Raw genomic sequence first — 19,726 nt, forward strand, 5'->3', positions numbered from 1 at the left:
ATTTCTTTCATCAGTCCACTGGGCCAACATCAGCGAAAATACACTTTCCACAGTGGCGTTGTATGCGGGAATAGAAAACAGATACTCCCATAATTTTAGCAGTTTTCGCGAATGATAGCGCTTGATGTAGAAAGTTCTTACATCGCCTATACAGGATATGCAATATGCAATGCCATTTGTGAGACTTCCTTGTTAACATAAACATGTCGACACATATAAAACTGAGGCTACATTAACATTTTGCGCTAAAAGATAGCATTACTTCAGTATATGAACCAAGCTCGCAATAGCATTTTGAAAATGGGACAAAATTGGATCTTGTCGGGATGTCGGTCAAGAAGGTCCATATCGGTGACGGTACGCGAAAGAACTTGCCCCCCCCCCCCCCCCCCCCCACCACTACCAGCCGTGTACCGCAAGTCTCTAGAGGAACGTAAGGTTCCAAATGATTGGAAAAGAGAACAGGTAGTCCCAGGCTTCAAGAAGGGTCGACGAGCAGATGCGCAAATTATAGACCTATATCTCTGACGTCGATCTGCTGTAGAATTTTAGAACATGTTTTTTGCTCGCGTATCATGTCGTTTCTGGAAACCCAGAATCTACTCTCTAGGAATCAACATGGATTCCGGAAACAGCGATCGTGTGAGACCCAACTCGCTTTATTTGTTCATGAGACCCAGAAAATATTACATACGGGCTACCAGGTAGATGCTATTTTCCTTGACTTCCGGAAGGCGTTCGATACAGTTCCGCACTGTCGCCTGATAAACAAAGTAAGAGCCTACGGAATATCAGACCAGCTGTGTGGCTGGATTGAAGAGATTTTAGCAAACAGAACACAGCATGTTGTTCTTAATGGAGAGACGTGTACAGACGTTGAAGTAACCTCTGGCGTGCCACAGGGGAGTGTTATGGGACCATTGCTTCTCACAATATATATATAAATGACCTAGTAGATAGTGTCGGAAGTTCCATGCTGCTTTTCGCGGATGATGCTGTAGTACACAGAGAAGTTGCAGCATTAGAAAATTGCAGCGAAATGCAGGCAGATCGGCAGCGGATAGGCACTTGGTGCAGGGAGTGGCAACTGACCCTTAACGTAGACAAATGTAATGTATTGCGAATACATAGAAAGAAGGATCCTTTATTGTATGATTATATGATAGCGGAACAAACACTGATAGCAGTTCCTTCTGTAAAATATCTGGTATGCGTGCGAAACGATTTGAAGTGGAATGATCATGTAAATTAATTGTTGGTAAGGCTGGTACCAGGTTCAGATTCATTGGGAGAGTCTTTAGAAAATGTAGTCCATCAACAAAGGAGGTAGCTTACAAAACACTCGTTCGACCTATACTTGAGTACTGCTCATCAGTGTGGGATCCGTACCAGATCGGGTTGACGGAGGAGATAGAGAAGATCCAAAGAAGAGCGGCGCGTTTCGTCACAGGTTTATTTGGTAACCGTGATAGCGTTACGGAGATGTTTAGCAAACTCAAGTGGCAGACTCTGCAAGAGAGGCGCTCTGCATCGCGGTGTAGCTTGCTCGCCAGGTTTCGAGAGGGTGCGTTTCTGGATGAGGTATCGAATATATTGCTTCCCCCGACTTATACCTCCCGAGGAGTTCACGAATGTAAAATTAGAGAGATTCATGCACGCAAAGAGGCTTTCCGGCAGTCGTTCTTCCCGCGAACCATACGCGAGTGGAACAGAAAAGGGAGGTAATCACAGTGGCACGTAAAGTGCCCTCCGCCACACACCGTTGGGTGGCTTGCGGAGTATAAATGTAGATGTAGATGTAGGTCCCGAAATATCGGGACAAATGGCAGTCCTAACCTTAGGTCATATGCGTATTTGCTAGTTTCAGTTTGGTCTTTATAACGGAATACTGAAATAAACGTTCTTTCTACGCTCTGCAGAAATGCATGTAATATTGACTGATGAGCAGTTACGAACTATCCTTAATGACAGAAACGTCTGATTGAGATGATGACGAACTCTCGTCTTTGACTGAAGAATGACCTGCTGAACTTGATGAATCTAATCGGGACGTGAAGATATGGTGCCAGCAGTTAAGAATAGAAATCATCGTTGCACATTGAATTCTTCTGACAGCAAAGATGTAGATGATACAGAATATGCGAATAAAAGCCCAAGAAGGACTCTACTGCGGCCAGTTTCATAAGTTAGGTTTTACAATGTTGACCAGCTGCCAAAATTTGTTGAGGCAAGGAATGCCTCAGAATGCAGGAAAACTGACAGAAATTCCAAGGGAAGGGACATGTGCGCCAAACGTTGAATATATCAATGTACTAACAAAAATATTTGTTTTGAAGTTTATTATAAAATATACCGAAAAGCAAATCATTCCTTGCCAGGAATTATTGTACTGTATGATTATTATTGTCTTGCATTTACGAATTTTTTTTAGAGGATCAACAAAAATCTATATTGAAATCGCATATTTCAAAAATATTGAGATTTAGAACCCTATTTAGTAAGTACGTTAGCATATCTAGATTACCATTTCAAATAAAATGTATATACTGCTGAATAAAATCTTTTTTAGTATAGGAAGGGGAAAAGAAAGTACAAAGCAAAGACTAATACTTTCTCACGACAAGTGAGACGTGAGGTTCACGTATGTAGGACTCTATTTATGCCTTACTGAATAACGAAAAAATATTTTTATTTGTGTTGTCGTAGATTGATAGTTTGCTGGAAGATATGAATAGAAAAATTCCCTGCTAATTATTTTTATGACAGGGGGGTGAAGAAGTTAAAAACCCGCCAGGATAGCCGAAAGCGCTAACGCGCTGCTTCCTGGACTCGGGTAGGCGCGCCGGCCCCAGATCGACTCTGCCCGGCGGATTAACGATGACGGCCGGTGTGCCGGCCAGCCTGGATGTGGTTTTTAGGCGGTTTTCCACATCCTACTAGGTGAATACCGGGCTGGTCCCCACGTCCAACCTCAGTTATACTACTCGCAGAATAACCTATGTCACGATTTACACTAGATACAGACAGCTGGGGTACACTAATTACGTTCCGGGGGGTATGGGGTGGCGGCAGGAAGGGCATCCGGCCACCCCCTACAATTAACCATGCCAAAGCCGTACTTAACCCTGCCTACCCTGGGCACACTGCAGGATAAGGGCAGTAGCTTAAAAAAAAAAAAAGGTGGTCATAAATCTCCATGCAGTGTAACTCAAGGCATGCAGTTCACGAAAATTATATTCATCCAGTATTTCGGAATAAGAGCACTTAGAGGCTTCCAACAAACTTAAGACAAAATCTGATACATTTTCGAAGCTGACACTCCAACTTAATGAAAGGAAAAAAGTTCATCGCTTATTATGTTTCAGCCGTTCGTGCAATAAAACGACGTTCTTATTCAGTTCTTCTTTGCTATTAGTTCTATTGGCAACACATCATGCAGATAGTACCCAGGTACGTCACTGAATGCACCTGCATATTTATATCATAGCATGGCACATAGTTCAGGCGATTTGACGTGTTATACATGGGAGTCAGATTCTGTAAAGAATGGGAGGGGGAGGAAATTACTGGTTAGATAGAATTTGAAAAATTTTTGATGCACCCTTAATCTGCTGCCTCCACATGTCTATCTTTATACAGATGATTGCGGGACCTCGGCTATTCAGTACAGATTGTCGAATCAAATCACTTTTAACCGTCTAAATTTCCAATTGTTATTTTATTGAGCCTGAAGATGGCTGCCCACTGGTTGCCCAATAAAATAACAATTGGAAGTTCAGATAGCTCAAAGGTGTTTTGATTCGATATTCTCTAATCTGCAGCGTCGGAGTCAAGGTGCTTTACCCTTGGTCTAGGGGCCACCCATCCGACAACGTTTATACTTTCTACATCTTGCCGAGAATCCTCTCTTGCCCCGATGTGCCGCTGTCGACACCGTTTCGTTTGCCGACTGATGGCTCATCACACGTAGCAGGTCGACATTGTTGTGTCTGTGAGTAGTAATCAAAACGCAAAACGTCCTGGGTCATGGGTTCCAACCCAGCCACAGATTAAAATTTGAATAAAAATTATCAACAATGGTGGCCGACGTCACTTACTACTCGTCATAACGCCACACTGTGGGTTAAAGGTATGGTGTTGTCATACTTTTTTCAGTGAGGGCGTTGCAGATTTGTTAGATTTTTTACTCTATTTAACTGTACGGTTTTAAGGCGCAAGGCGTCGTCGCGAATTACTTGGGGTCGTTCTTTATGCACTCCCCAGGCCATTGGTGCGTACCATGTGTGAGGAGAGATTGAAGATACAGCACAAAATTGACTGACGAGAGGTATCAACGGTAATTATAGGATGTTTAACCCGTTCTGAACGAGCAGACTACCTGGACACTGCACCAGCTGGCTGCTGTTGATACCCCCATAGCCCGCATCTCGTGGTCGTGCGGTAGCGTTCTCGCTTCCCACGCCCGGGTTCCCGGGTTCGATTCCCGGCGGGGTCAGGGATTTTCTCTGCCTCGTGATGGCTGGGTGTTGTGTGCTGTCCTTAGGTTAGTTAGGTTTAAGTAGTTCTAAGTTCTAGGGGACTTATGACCACAGCAGTTGAGTCCCATAGTGCTCAGAGCCATTTGAACCATTTGATACCCCCATAGATGATTAAAAAAATAAATAAAAAAAATATTATACCCTTCCCTTTATCACTTTGTTTTTACAAAACGATCAAAGGCGTATTTCATTTTTGTTCGTGGGTGGAGCCTGAAGTGGTGGAAACATCTGTCGGTCGGTTTGTCGGTCAGGACCAGAAAGCGAGGTTATCCGTCTCATCGAATTGGGGTAGGAAGCCGGCCGTGCCCTTTCAAGGGAACCGTCCCAACATTTGCCTGAAGCGATTTAGGGAATTCACGGAAAACCTAAATCAGGATGGCCAGACGCGGGTATGAACCGTTGTCCTCCCAAATGCTAGTCCGGTGTGCTATCCACTGCTCCGCATCGCTTGGTAAACATCCGTTGTATGTTAGACACGTTTTTGGGGACAGTATGGATGTTTGGGGCCACCGCCTGAAGCGGAAGATGTCTAGGGGTAGAAAGGGGGGAGGGGGGAGGGGGGAGTAGAAATCAAAACGCAAAACGTCCTGGGTCATGGGTTCCAGCCCAGCCACCGATTAAAATTTGAATAAAAATTATCATCAGTGGTGGCCGAAGACTTCGAGCTTAAGTCAGCTTGGTTCTGCCAACGGCCTTGTAAAAGAAGACGGAGGTGAGGACAGTAGAGAGCACATATTTGGCCTTCTGTGGGAAACAGTCCTAAAAGGAGGAATAATCAACAATGATCTACAGCATGAGGATGCAGAAGGCAATAGAAACCAGACATATAACATGTATCCTCAAGACATGTGGCCTCTCATTGAAAAAGTGTCACAATGATCATTGAAAAAATTATGGGTTAGTCCCACATTCGGATCTCCAGTGGGGGACTCCCAAGGGGCAGATAACCATGAGAAAAACGTGGAATAAACAGCGACGGGATAATATTCCACGAGTCGGAGCATGGTCTGTGCCAAATTTGAACATAGTAGGTAAGCTAGAAGATGTGGAGAGGGATAAGCATAGGTACAATCTACACTGCGCAACACAATTAAAAGATCCAGCTGCGACGCAGAACTTCGAAATTTGGCTCAAAAGTGTCTACAACCTTCCTTTGTTATGGTGCAGAATTGTGGCTCTCTACGACGTCGCCCTCGTTCTCGACATTTCGAACAGGAAGGCCCATGCGAGAAAAAGGCCACAGCTGAGAAGTACATGTGAAGTATAAGGTCGGTTAATAGTATTACATTGGTATCATATTATACCACAATTCTGGCCAGCATCACCGTGAATCTGTCGCACGCTGAAAAGGTCGTCACAGCCATTCTTAGCCCCATTTCACATTTTTTTTTTTTTTTACACGCATCTGCCATGCCTCTCAGAATCGTAATGGACAGCGTTGAAATCATGAGGTGTTCTTATGAGTGGTCGAGGAAAATATGTCAGACACATCTCCGCTCAAAACAAAAACAGAATTAGCTCAGGGGGTGACATGAAGGACGTAAATGAAACCACTCTTACCTTGGGGAGTTGACTCCTACACATTTCGCAGGCAAAAACGACAGTTCGCTCTGTTTGTCCTGTTGCAAACTATTGCTAATGCAATAATTTCCGAAGAAAAATCAAGAGTCGGTAACGGACGTTCGTGCAATGATAATATATTTAGAAGAAATCAAATTATTGAAAAACGTCGGGGATTTGATTTAGAAACGCATTTAACTTTTATTGACTACGAGGAAGATTCTGATAAGGTAAAAAGACAAAAAGATCCCCTTGATGGAAAATATTCTAAATAAAAGGTTTTCTTTAAACACCGCCCGCATGTCGTGGTCGTGCGGTAGCGTTCTCGCTTTCCACGCCCGGGTTCCCGGGTTCGATTCCCGGCGGGGTCAGGGATTTTCTCTGCCTCGTGATGGCTGGGTGTTGTGTGCTGTCCTTAGGTTAGTTAGGTTTAAGTAGTTCTAAGTTCTAGGGGACTGATGACCATAGATGTTAAGTCCCATAGTGCTCAGAGCCAGCCTTTAAACACCTTATTAATATCATAGAGACTCTACATGTAAATACGAAAATTGTTATAAGGTCAGATGCGAAAATGTGGCCTGAAATTCTAATAAAACAAGGTGTTCGACAAGGGTGTAGTCTATTACCCACTTTGTTTAATTTGTGTATTGACGAGCTAGCTACGAAGGGAAAGCTGAAATACAGTTAGGAATTAAAATTTGATCTTACAATGAAATGTATAGCCCTAGCAGCATACAGGCGTTGATATAAGTCAACTGGGACAGTTGAAAATGTGTGCCCCGACCGGGACTCGAACCCGGGATCTCCTGCTTGCGTTGCAGACGCTCTATCCGTCTTTTTTTTTTTTTTTTTTCGGTACTGCTCGTTGCGTTTGGTGTGGGCGGACGTCACAAGACATCCGTTCAAGTTGATCGTTGATTCCTATACTCAGTTTTTTTATAACAGAGAGCTACCGTGCCGGCTATCTGAGCCACCGAGGACACAGAGGACAGTGCGACTGCAGGTACTTATCTCTGGCACGTCTCCCGTGAGACCCACATTCCCAACTTATTGTCCCGCACTATATTCATAGTGCCCCCGCCCATTATACTCATTACTCGCGGCTCTTTGCGGAATCCCGTAAGAGTTCGGGCACTGTTCGTGCATCCGTACAGAAGAAGATGCTCAAATAGCCGGTGAGCCTGAAGATGGTATCTCTTCGGACATGTCCGAAAGAACGGATACCATCTTCATATGTAAAATATGATATGTCAGATCATTAAATACTCCGTTATGTACTGATGACAAGATAATAATAGAAGAAACAGAACGTAATTTACAAAGAGTAGGATATAGATTGAGCCAAAACGCGGTACTCCTATACTATAACTTAACTATATCTGCAAATAAGACAAAGAAAATGGCTTTCAAAGGGAAAAATGCACTCAAATATAAAGTAATAATAAATGAGAAAAATTCAGAAAAGTTATCCCACTTCAGTTGTCGAGGACGTAATATCACTTGTAACTATGACAAAGGCATTGAGGAGAACGTTAATAAATTCCAAGCTATCTGAGAACTACTGGAGGAAATTTGGGAAGAAAAAGCAGACAGGAAACATAAAAGAAATTCCACAAAGTTAGAGCTGTACCTACTCTTGTGTATGGTTCCGAATCATGGACAGTAACAAAAAGAAACTCACATACACAGGCAGGAGAGATGAAGATCATGGGCTGTGGAAGGGGGTGTAATAACACGGATAAAATAACGAATGAAACAATAAGATTAGATTAAAATATCTTTTCAATAAATAACAAGATAGAAGACAGCAGAATGAATGCAAGGATCATGTTGACATAATATCAGACAATAGGTTATAAATTTAAAAAATGAATTATCAAACTTTCTGGCAGATTAAAACTGTGCCGGACCGAGACTCGAGTCTCGGTCCGGCACAGCGTCTTACTCTGCCAGGAAGATGTGCGTATGTGATCATTCCCTTTCATATCCCAACAGTCTCTCTCTCTCTCTCTCTCTCTCTCTCTCTCTCTCTCTCTCTCTCTCTCTCTCCGAACAGGTCACAGGCAATGGTACCGACCGACCGACCGACCGCTTGTCATCCTCGGACCACAGACGTCACTGGATGCGGATATGGAGTAGCGAGTGATCAGCACACCGCTCTCCCGTTCGTTTTCAGTTTTCGTGACCGGAGCCGTTACTTCTCTGTCAAATCTCCCGTCAATTTACCTCACAAAGGCTGAGTTCGACCCACTTCCCAACTGCGCTCGGCAGACCGGACGGTCACCCATCCAAGTGATACCCAAGCCCGACGGCGCTTAACTTCAGTGATCTGATCTGGCGGGAACCGGTGTTACCACTGCGGCAAGTCCGTTGGCGCAAAATGTCACACTCGGGTATTTTTGCGACTAGGCTGATTGCTGTTATTCGTTGTTATTGTTATGGGATACAAAGTTTTCGTGTTGTATGAAGAGCACAGTTCTACATTTCTGAACATGTGAAGAAAATTGCGTATCTTTGTATTGCTTTGAAGTTTATCAAGATCTTGACAATACACTATCTCACCAGAAATATATGTGTTATTATTTCGATCTGCATAAACAAGTAATGCGTTATTGACCATCAGATGTGACCAGAGGCGGAACCGTCAGTATAAAAGGAGACTGAGAGTATTGTGTTGTCAGTAGAGAATTAGAATGAGTCGGTCAGGAGAATTGTGACTTGGAACGTGGACTAGCCATTGGATGCCACCAGAGTAATAGATACACCAGCGACAAAAAAATGGTTCAAATGGCTCTGAGCACTATGGGACTTAACTTCTGAGGTCATCAGCCCTAGACTTAGAACTACTTAAGGCTGACTATCCTAAGGACAGCACACACATCCATGCCCGAGGCAGGATTCGAACCTGCGACCGTAGCAGCAGCGCGATTCCGGACTGAAGCGCCTAGAACCTCTCTGCCACAGCGGCCGACCACCATCGACATTTCAACGCTAGACTTACACAATACTTAAACTAACTTACGCTAAGAACAACACACACACACACACCCATGCCCGAGGGAGGACTCGAACCTCCGGCGGGAGGGGTCGCGCAATGCGCGACATGGCGCCTCAAACCCCGTGGCCACTCCGCGCGGGTCTCAAGGTGCCTAAGTCGACTGCTGGTCACATGACTTCAAATTGTAAATGCAATTGAACAACCACAGCTAAACGAAGCCCAAGCTGACTCCATGTACAGTGCTCAGGGCAGCTGAAAAAAAAAAAAGAAATAAAACCCACGGAAGTAATCGTTCCTGAGATCAAAAATGCTACCAGCAATCCAGCTAGCGCAATGATCGTGCGAAACCCAGCTCGCGCTATTCGTCCACGAGGCTCAGAGGGACATAGACAGGGGTCCCCAGGTAGATGCCGTGTTTCTTGACTTCCGCAAGGCGTTTGACACAGTTCCCCACAGTCGTTTAGTGAACAAAGTAAGAGCATATGGACTATCACACCAATTGTGTGATTGGACTGAAGAGTTCCTAGATAACAGAATGCAGCATGTCATTCTCAATGGAGAGAAGTCTTCCGAAGTAAGAGTGGTTTCAGGTGTGCCGCAGGGGAGTGTCGTAGGACCGTTGCTGTTCACAATATATATAAATGACCTTGTGGATAACATCGGAAGTTCACTGGGGCTTTTTGCGGATGCTGTGGCATATCGAGAGGTTGTAACAATCAAAAATTTTAGTGAAATGCAGGAGGATCTGCAACGAATTGACGCATGGTGTAGGGAATGGCAATTGAGTCTCAATATAGACAAGTGTAATGTTCTGCGAATACATAGAAAGAACGATCCTTTATCAATTAGCTACAATATAGCAGGTCAGCAACTGGAAGACGTTAAATCCATAAATTATCTGAGAGTAGGCATTAGGAGTGATTTAAAATGGAATTACCATATACAATTAATCGTCGGTAAAGCGGATAGTCTGCAAGAGATACTCTCAGTAGCTCAGTAAGGGCTTTTGTTGAAGTTTCGAGAACATACCTTCACCGAGGAGTCAAGCAGTATATTGCTCCCTCCTACGCATATCTCGCGAAGAGACCATGAGAATAAATTCAGAGAAATAGAGCCCACACAGAGGCATGTCGACAATCTTTCTTTCTTTCCACGAACAGTATGAGACTGGAATAGAAGGGAGAACCGATAGAGGTACTCAAGGTACGCTCCGCCACACACCGTCAGGTGGCTTGCGGAGTATGGATGTAGATGTAGACTTTGCCTAGGGTGTTAAAGGGAATGGGGTACAGTGGTGGTTGAATCGTTTTTGTTTTATGTTGCGCACAATTCTCACAAATCGTACCTCGAGAAAAACCTGTTCAAATTTTAGGGAAAACTTTTATATGTGTTATTATTTCGATCTGGATAAACACTACATGTTAATATACATTTTTGATCTTGCTGAACCTCGAATCTGAAGTCAGATTTTCAAAATTCAAAATGGCTAATCCAATATGGCGGACCAAAAAAATTATGTCCTGAACAGTTTTGACCAAAACATATTGAACAAAAAAAGTGTTTTTGTTATTTACGTTTAATCTGCAATTCCATTTCCGTATATCAACCCTTCCTCTATTTCTAATTGTTCCTGGAGAGAAATTCCCTTGTGCTTCTCGGCGAGAAAAGCCATCTGGCTGAGCTGGACATCCTGTGTTCGGCAGCCTGCACACGTTGGCCATCCGCTTTTTCGGCGAATACGTCTGCACAGATACTGCAATATAAATCATTTTGTGAACGTATATCAGGGCACGACAAGTTTTGTACCTGAGCGTCCCACAGCGGCCGTGACACTGCTTCGAACAATGGGCTGTAGAAACTTTTGAAACGCACGAATTAAAAAACGTTTTCGTCCCCATCTCCAGACATATTCACCTTTGAAAAATTCAATTAAAGAAAATCAGATTTCCGACTAGTTTTAATGACGACCTGGACTTAAGTTGTGGTCTCCTCGTTCCATTTAAGAAAACTCCGAATTTATGGATATGAATAGATTTTACATGTACTGACTACAGTAGGGGAACATTTCGGAGGCGATGATGACAATGCACCCCGCCATAAAGCATCAGCTATGAGCCGAAGATCTGGGGACAAAATATTCGTGAAATGGCCTTGGCCAGACTTCATGCTTGAATCCAATAAACTTCTATGGGACGAGTTAGAAGGTCGACATCGATCCAGAATCCAACTACCAAAATCACTATCATCTCTGGGTTCGGCTGTTAAGGAAGAATGGGCTGCGATTCCTCTGAAGAGATTGAGAGATATCATTGAAAGTGTCCCCACTAGAATTCTACATCTACATGGATACTCTGCAAATCACATTTAAGTGCCTGGCAGAGGGTTCATCGAGCCACCTTCACAATTCTCTATTATTCCAATCTCGTATAGCGCGCGGAAAGAATGAACACCTACACTCCTGGAAATTGAAATAAGAACACCTTGAATTCATTGTCCCAGGAAGGGGAAACTTTATTGACACATTCCTGGGGTCAGATACATCACATGATCACACTGACAGAATCACAGGCACATAGACACAGGCAACAGAGCATGCACAATGTCGGCACTAGTACAGTGTATATCCACCTTTCGCAGCAATGCAGGCTGCTATTCTCCCATGGAGACGATCGTAGAGATGCTGGATGTAGTCCTGTGGAACGGCTTGCCACGCCATTTCCACCTGGCGCCTCAGTTGGACCAGCGTTCGTGCTGGACGTGCAGACCGCGTGAGACGACGCTTCATCCAGTCCCAAACATGCTCAATGGGGGACAGATCCGGAGATCTTGCTGGCCAGGGTAGTTGACTTACACCTTCTAGAGCACGTTGGGTGGCACGGGATACATGCGGACGTGCATTGTCCTGTTGGAACAGCAAGTTCCCTTGCCGGTCTAGGAATGGTAGAACGATGGGTTCGATGACGGTATGGATGTACCGTGCACTATTCAGTGTCTCCTCGACGATCACCAGTGGTGTACGGCCAGTGTAGGAGATCGCTCCCCACACCATGATGCCGGGTGTTGGCTCTGTGTGCCTCGGTCGTATGCAGTCCTGATTGTGGCGCTCACCTGCACGGCGCCAAACACGCATACGACCATCACTGGCACCAAGGCAGAAGCGACTCTCATCGCTGAAGACGACACGTCTCCATTCGTCCCTCCATTCACGCCTGTCGCGACACCACTGGAGGCGGGCTGCACGATGTTGGGGCGTGAGCGGAAGACGGCCTAACGGTGTGCGGGACCGTAGCCCAGCTTCATGGAGACGGTTGCGAATGGTCCTCGCCGATACCCCAGGAGCAACAGTGTCCCTAATTTGCTGGGAAGTGGCGGTGCGGTCCCCTACGGCACTGCGTAGGATCCTACGGTCTTGGCGTGCATCCGTGCGTCGCTGCGGTCCGGTCCCAGGTCGACGGGCACGTGCACCTTCCGCCGACCACTGGCGACAACATCGATGTACTGTGGAGACCTCACGCCCCACGTGTTGAGCAATTCGGCGGTACGTCCACCCGGCCTCCCGCATGCCCACTATACGCCCTCGCTCAAAGTCCGTCAACTGCACATACGGTTCACGTCCACGCTGTCGCGGCATGCTACCAGTGTTAAAGACTGCGATGGAGCTCCGTATGCCACGGCAAACTGGCTGACACTGACGGCGGCGGTGCACAAATGCTGCGCCGCTAGCGCCATTCGACGGCCAACACCGCGGTTCCTGGTGTGTCCGCTGTGCCGTGCGTGTGATCATTGCTTGTACAGCCCTCTCGCAGTGTCCGGAGCAAGTATGGTGGGTCTGACACACCGGTGTCAATGTGTTCTTTTTTCCATTTCCAGGAGTTTATATCTTTCCGTACGAGCTCTGATTTCCCTTATTTTATCGTGGTGATCGTTCCGCCCTGTGCAGGTCGGTGTCAACAAAATATTTTCGCATTCGGAGGAGAAAGCTGGTGATTGGAATTTCGTGAGAAGATTCCGTCGCAACGAAAAACGCCTTTCTTTTAATGGTGTCCAGCCCAAATCCTATATCACGTCTGTGATACTCTCTCCCATATTTCGCGGCAATACATAACGTGCTACCTTTCTTTGAACTTTTTCAATGTACTCTGTCAGTCCTGTCTGGTAAGGATCCCACACCGCGCAGCAGTATTCTAAAAGAGGACGGACAAGCGTAATGTAGGCAGTCTCCTTAATAGATCTGTTAAATTTTCTAAGTGTCCTGCCAATAAAAAGCAGTCTTTGCTTAGCCTTCCCCACAACATTTTTATGTGTTCCTTCCAATTGAAGTTGTTCGTAGTTGTAATACCTAGGTATTTAGTTGAATTTACGGCTTTTAGATTAGACTGATTTATCGTGTAACCGAAGTTTAAGTTTAGTACTCAGGTGAATGACCTCAGACGTTTCGTTATTTTGGGTCACCTACCAATTTTCGCACCATTCAAATATCTTTTCGTTTTGCAATTTGTTTTGATCTTCTGATGACTTTATTAGTCGATAAACGACAGCGTCGTCTGCAAACAACCGAAGACGGCTGCTAAGATTGTGTCCAAAATCGTTTATATAGACAAGAAACAGCAAATGGTATACAACACTACCTTGAGGAATGCCAGAAATCATTTCTGTTTTACTCGACGACATTCCGTCAATTACTACGAACTGTGACCTCTTTGACAGGAAATAACAAATCCAGTCACATAACTGAGACGATATTCCATAAGCAAGCAATTTCACTACGAGCCGCTTGTGTGGTACAGTGTCAAAAGCCTTCCGGAAATCCAGATATACGGAATCGATCTGAAATCACTTGTCAATAGCAGTCAGCACTTCATGTGAATAAAGAGCTAGTTGTGTTTCACAGGAACGATGTTTTCTAAACCCATGTTAACTGTGTGTAAACAGACCGTTTTCTTCGAGGTAATTCATAATGTTCCAACACAATATATGTTTTAAAATCCTGCTGCATATCGACGTAAACGATATGGGCCTGTAACTTAGTGGACTACTCCTACTACCTTTCAGGAATATTGGTGCGACCTGTGCATCTTTCCAGTTTTTGGGTGCGGATCTTTCGTCGAGCGAACGGTTGTATATGATTATTCAACCAAAATAAACGCTAAGGGTGGGCGCACCCCGTATTAATGACCACTGATAGCTGCCCAAATACTTCCAACCATATAGTGTATTTGTGCAACCGTCTTCGGACAATACATTTTTTCTCATATCTAGATCTTGTGATTAAATTAGCATTGACACATTTGAGTCTCAACTTTATCTACAAAAATGATGGAAGCTGAAGAAAAGAATTAAAATTTGTACCACAGCCAGGACTTGAACCCGGGTCTCCTTGCTTACTAGTCCGTGCAGCAATGTTGGCTATAGTGCCGCGTGATGTAATGGCTATCATTCCTGCCTATTAAGCAAGGGGGCCCAGGTTCAGGTCCTGGTCATAGTACAAATTTTATTTCGTTTCTTCAGCTTCCATCATTATTGTTGATAGGTCACACAGCGGCAGAACGTCCGATGTTAACATTAACAATCTCTGACAGTTGATTAATATACAACATGGACAGCAAGGATGTCATTAAACTTCCCTGGCGCACGTCTGAAGTTATTCCTACAACTGTCGACAACTCTGCAACGAAGGTAACATGCTGCGGCTTTCCTACCAGAAAATCATCAGTGTAGTCAAAAATATCATACGATACCTCGTAAAATCGTTCTTTAGCCAGAAACGGTAGATGTAACTGAATCAAATACACTACTGGCCATTAAAATTGCTACACCAAGAATAAATGCAGACGATAAGCGGGTACTCATTGGACAAATATATTATACTAGAACTGACATGTGATTACATTTTCACGCAGTTCGGGTGCATAGATCCTGAGCAATCAGTACCCAGAACAACCAGCTCTGGTCGTAATAACTGCCTTAATACCCCTGAGTATTGAGTCAAACAGAGCTTGGATGGCGTGTACAGGTACAGCTGCCCATGCAGCTTCAACACGATACCACAATTCATCAAGAGTAGTGACTGGCGTATTGTGACGAGCCAGTTGCTCGGCCACCATTCACCAGACGTTTTCAGTTGGTGAGAGATCTGGAGAATATGCTGGCCAGGGCAACAGTCGAACATTTTCTGTATCCAGAAAGGCCCGTACAGGACCTGCAACATGCGATCGTGCAGTATCCTCATGAAATGTAGGGTTTCGCAGGGATCGAATGAAGGGTAGAGCCACGGGTCGTAACACATCTGACTGTTACGTCCACTGTTCACAGTGCCGTCAATGCGAACAAGAGGTGACCGAGACGTGCAACAAATGGCACCCCATACCATCACGCCGGGTGATTCGCCAGTATGGCGATGACGAATACACGCTTCCAATGTGCGTTCACAGCGACGTCGCCAAACACGGATGCGACCATCATGATGCTGTAAACAGAACCTGGATTCATCCGAAAAAATGACGTTTTTCCATTCGAGCACCCAGGTTCGTCGTTGAGTACACCATCCCAGGTGCTCCTGCCTGTGATGCAGCGTCAAGGGTAGCCGCAACCATGGTCTCAGAGCTGATAGTCCATGCTGCTGTAAACGTCGTCGAACTATTCGTGCAGATGGTTATTGTCTTGCAAACGTTCCCATCTGTTGACTCAGGGATCGAGACGTGGCTGCACGATTCGTTACAGCCATGCGGATAAGATGCCTGTCATCTCGACTGCTAGTGATACGAGGCCGTTGGGATCCAGCACGGCGTTCCGTATTACCGTCCTGAACCCACCGAGTCCATATTCTGGCAACAGTCATTGAATCTCGACCAACGCGAGCAGCAATGTCGCGATACGATAAACCGCAATCGCGATAGGCTACAATCCGAACTTTATCAAAGTCGGAAACGTGATGGTACGCATTTCTCCTCCTTACACGAGGCTTCACAACAACGTTTCATCAGGCAACGCCGGTCAACTGCGGTTTGTGTATGAGATATCGGTTGTAGGTGTCACCACCGGCGCCAACCTTGTGTGAATGCTCTGATCTGCATATCACAGCATCTTCTTCTTGCCGGTTAAATTTCACGTCTGTAGCTCATCATCTTCGTGGTGTAGCAATTTTAATGGCCAGTAGTGTACTTTTCGGAAAAGAAATACTGTACCTACCAGACTGCTTTGGTTTACACTTACAGCTACATGATTACTCTGAAAATCAGATTTCAGTGTGTGGCACAGGGTTCATCGAACCACCTTCACAGTAATTCTCTATGATTCCAATCTCGAACAGCGCCTGTTTGAGGCGTCATGTAATGATTGCGCGGCCTCCCACACCGGAGGTTCGAGTCCTCCCTCGGGCATGGATGTGTGTTTTCTTTCTTAGCAAAAGTTAGTTTATGTAGTGCGTAAGTCTAGGGAGTGATGGCCTCAGCTGTTTGGTCCCTTAGGAATTCACACAACTTTCAACATTTCTAACAGCGCGCGGAAAAAACGAACGCTTATATCTTTCAGTGTGAGCTCTGATTTCCCTTACTTTATTATTATGATCTTTTGTCCCTATATAGGTCGGCGTTAACAATACGTTTTCGCAATCGGAGGTGAAAGTTAGTGAGTCAAATTTCGTGAGAAGATTTCGTCGCCACGAAAAATGTCTGTTTTAATAATGTCCATCCCAGATTGTGTATCATGTCAGTGACACTCTCTCCCCTGTTTCTCGATAATACAAAACGTGTCGCTCTTCTTTGAACCTTCTAGATTCCTCCATAGATCCTATCTGGTAAGGATCCCAGACCGCGCAGCAATACTCCATAAGGGCGGACATACGCAACATCTCTTTAGTACATCTGTTACATTTTCTAAGTGTTCTGCGTTTCCCGCAACATTTTCTGTGTGTTCTTTCCTGTTTTTAATTGCAATTCCTAGATATTTTGTTGAATTTACGGCCTTTAGATTTGACTGATTTTATCTTGTAACCTAAATTAAACGGATTCCTTTTAGCACTTGTGTGGATAACCTCACGCCTTTCATTATTTAGGGTTCAAAATGGTTCAAATGGCTCTGAGCACTATGCCACTTAGCTTCTGAGTTCATCAGTCCCCTGGAACTTAGAACTTATTAAACCTAACTAACCTAAGGACATCACACACATCCATGCCCGAGGCAGGATTCGAACCTGCGACCGTAGTTATTTAGGGTCGATTGCCAGTTCGTGCACTATACAGATATCTTTTCTAAACCGTTTTGCAATTTGTTTTGATGTTCTAATGACTTTAGTAGACAATAAACGACAGCATCATCTGCATACAACCTAAGACGGCTGCTCTGAGTGTCTCCTAAATCGTTTATGTAGTTAAGGAACAGAAGAATGCCTATAACATTACCTTGGGGAACGCAAAAAATCACTTGTGTTTTATTTCATGACTTTCCGTCAGTTACTACGAAATGTGGCCTCTCTGACAGAAAATCACTAATCCAGTCGCATAAGTGAGAAGATATTCCATAAGCACGCAATTTCACTACAAGCAAGTTGTGTGATACATTGTCAAAAGCCTTCTGGAAGTCTAGAAAGTCGGAATCAATTTTAAATCCCTTGTCGATAGCATTCGACACTCCGTATGAGTGAAGAGGTGGTTGTTTTTCACGAGAACAATGTTTTCTATATCCGTGTTGACTGTATTTCAATAGACAGTTCTTTTCGAGGTAACTCATATTGTTCAAACAGAATATATGTTCGAAAACCCTGTTCCATATCGACGTTGATGATATGGGCCTGTAATGTAGTGGATTTCTCTGCTACCTTACTTCAATACTGCTGTAGTCTTTGCAACTTACCAGCCTTTGAGTACGTATCTTTCGTCAAGCGAGTGGTTGTATATAATTAAGTATGAGCGGTTACATCAGCATACTCTGAAAGGAAACTAATTGGTATACAATCTGGACCACGAGACTTGGTTCACTATTCCGAAGATATCGTCTTCTAATTTACTCATGTTGGCAGCTGTTTTTCAATCGTTTCTGGAATATTTTCTTCGTCTTCTTTGGTGAAATGTGCGTGAAATCTTATGGGACTTAACTGCTAAGGTCATCAGTTCCTAAGCTTACACACTACTTAACCTAAACTATCCTAGGGACAAACATACACACCCATGCCCGAGGGAGGACTCGAACCTCCGCCGGGACTAGCCGCACAGTCCATGACTGCAGCGCCCTAGACCGCTCGGCTAATCCCGCGCAGCTTGTTTGGTGATGCACGGCTTTCAGAACGTCATGTGGAAAAAAAGCGCTAGCTCGATTTCATGACAAACTTCTGTAGGGTAATATTACCAAACAGTTTAGAACTAAATTACATTTAGTGAACCCATTTCAAAAGCTGCCTTCCGAGAAGAAGCATGTAGCTTCCTCGCCCACAAATGGTGAATGTCGTTTGAGCCGTGTGCTGCTCGCGTTCTTGCCGTTCATAACTTGGCGTCTTGTAAAAGGAGTAGTGGCGTCTCGTTTCCTTCTTGTGTTAATGCCACCACTCAGTTTGTGAGTATTGTTTGTCCGCGAGTGGCAGCAGCAGCAGCGGTTATCGATAGCCACTACTGTGGTGCTATTCTTGATGCCACGGCTAGTATTAAAAAAAAATTCTTTATTTCCAATCATTATAATTATACAAGAATAACCCACCACCTTAATGATTATTGGGTCCTAATATTCTACAACGCTATTTACAATTGCAGCTACTTCATATTAATTTGCAAGACTACAGACAGTATTACCTGTGTTAATGGGCAGACTATTTCTAATGTAAGCGTTACTTTCTACTGAAACTTCCTGGCAGATTAAAACTGTGTGCCCGACCGAGACATGAACTCGGGACCTTTGCCTTTCGCGGGCAAGTGCTCTACCATCTGAGCTACCGAAGCACGACTCACGCCCGGTACTCACAGCTTTACTTCTGCCAGTACCTCGTCTCCTACCTTCCAAACTTTACAGAAGTCTCGGTCGGTCACACAGTTTTAATCTGCCAGGAAGTTTCATATCAGCGCACACTCCGCTGCAGAGTGAAAATCTCATTCTGGATTACTTTCTACTGGTGACTGGTGTTAACTGCCTGCAGCGTTACATGGGTGCCAGTGTTAGTATAAACCTACTTGAGTGGCTGGCTTATCGAGCTAAACCCGATGAGCGTGCCCCTGACACAATTCAGGCAAGGAGTTTATTACAATGAAATGAACACACTTAGCTGCTTACAGGCGTTGACGTACGTCAACGGGGACAGATGAAAATGTGTGCCCCGACCGGGACTCGAACCCGGGATCTCCTGCTTACATGGCAGACGCTCTACCTATCTGAGCCACCGAGAACACAGAGGATAGCACGACTGCAGGGATTTCTCTCTGGCACGTCTTCCGCGAAACCCACATTCTCAACGTATTGTGCCGCACTACATTCGTAGTGCCCCCGCCCCGACGTATGTCAACGCCTGCTAGCAGCTAAGGGTGTTCATTTCATTGCAATTTCATTCTAACGAGCTGCTTGGTCACGGATGGTATCTCTTCTTTAGGACATGTCCGAAAGAACAGATACCATCTTAGTAAATAAGGAGTTTATTGTCGCTGCAGGTTCC

The sequence above is a fragment of the Schistocerca nitens genome, chromosome 12, assembly GCF_023898315.1.
Source record: "Schistocerca nitens isolate TAMUIC-IGC-003100 chromosome 12, iqSchNite1.1, whole genome shotgun sequence".
Classification (NCBI taxonomy): domain Eukaryota; kingdom Metazoa; phylum Arthropoda; class Insecta; order Orthoptera; family Acrididae; genus Schistocerca; species Schistocerca nitens.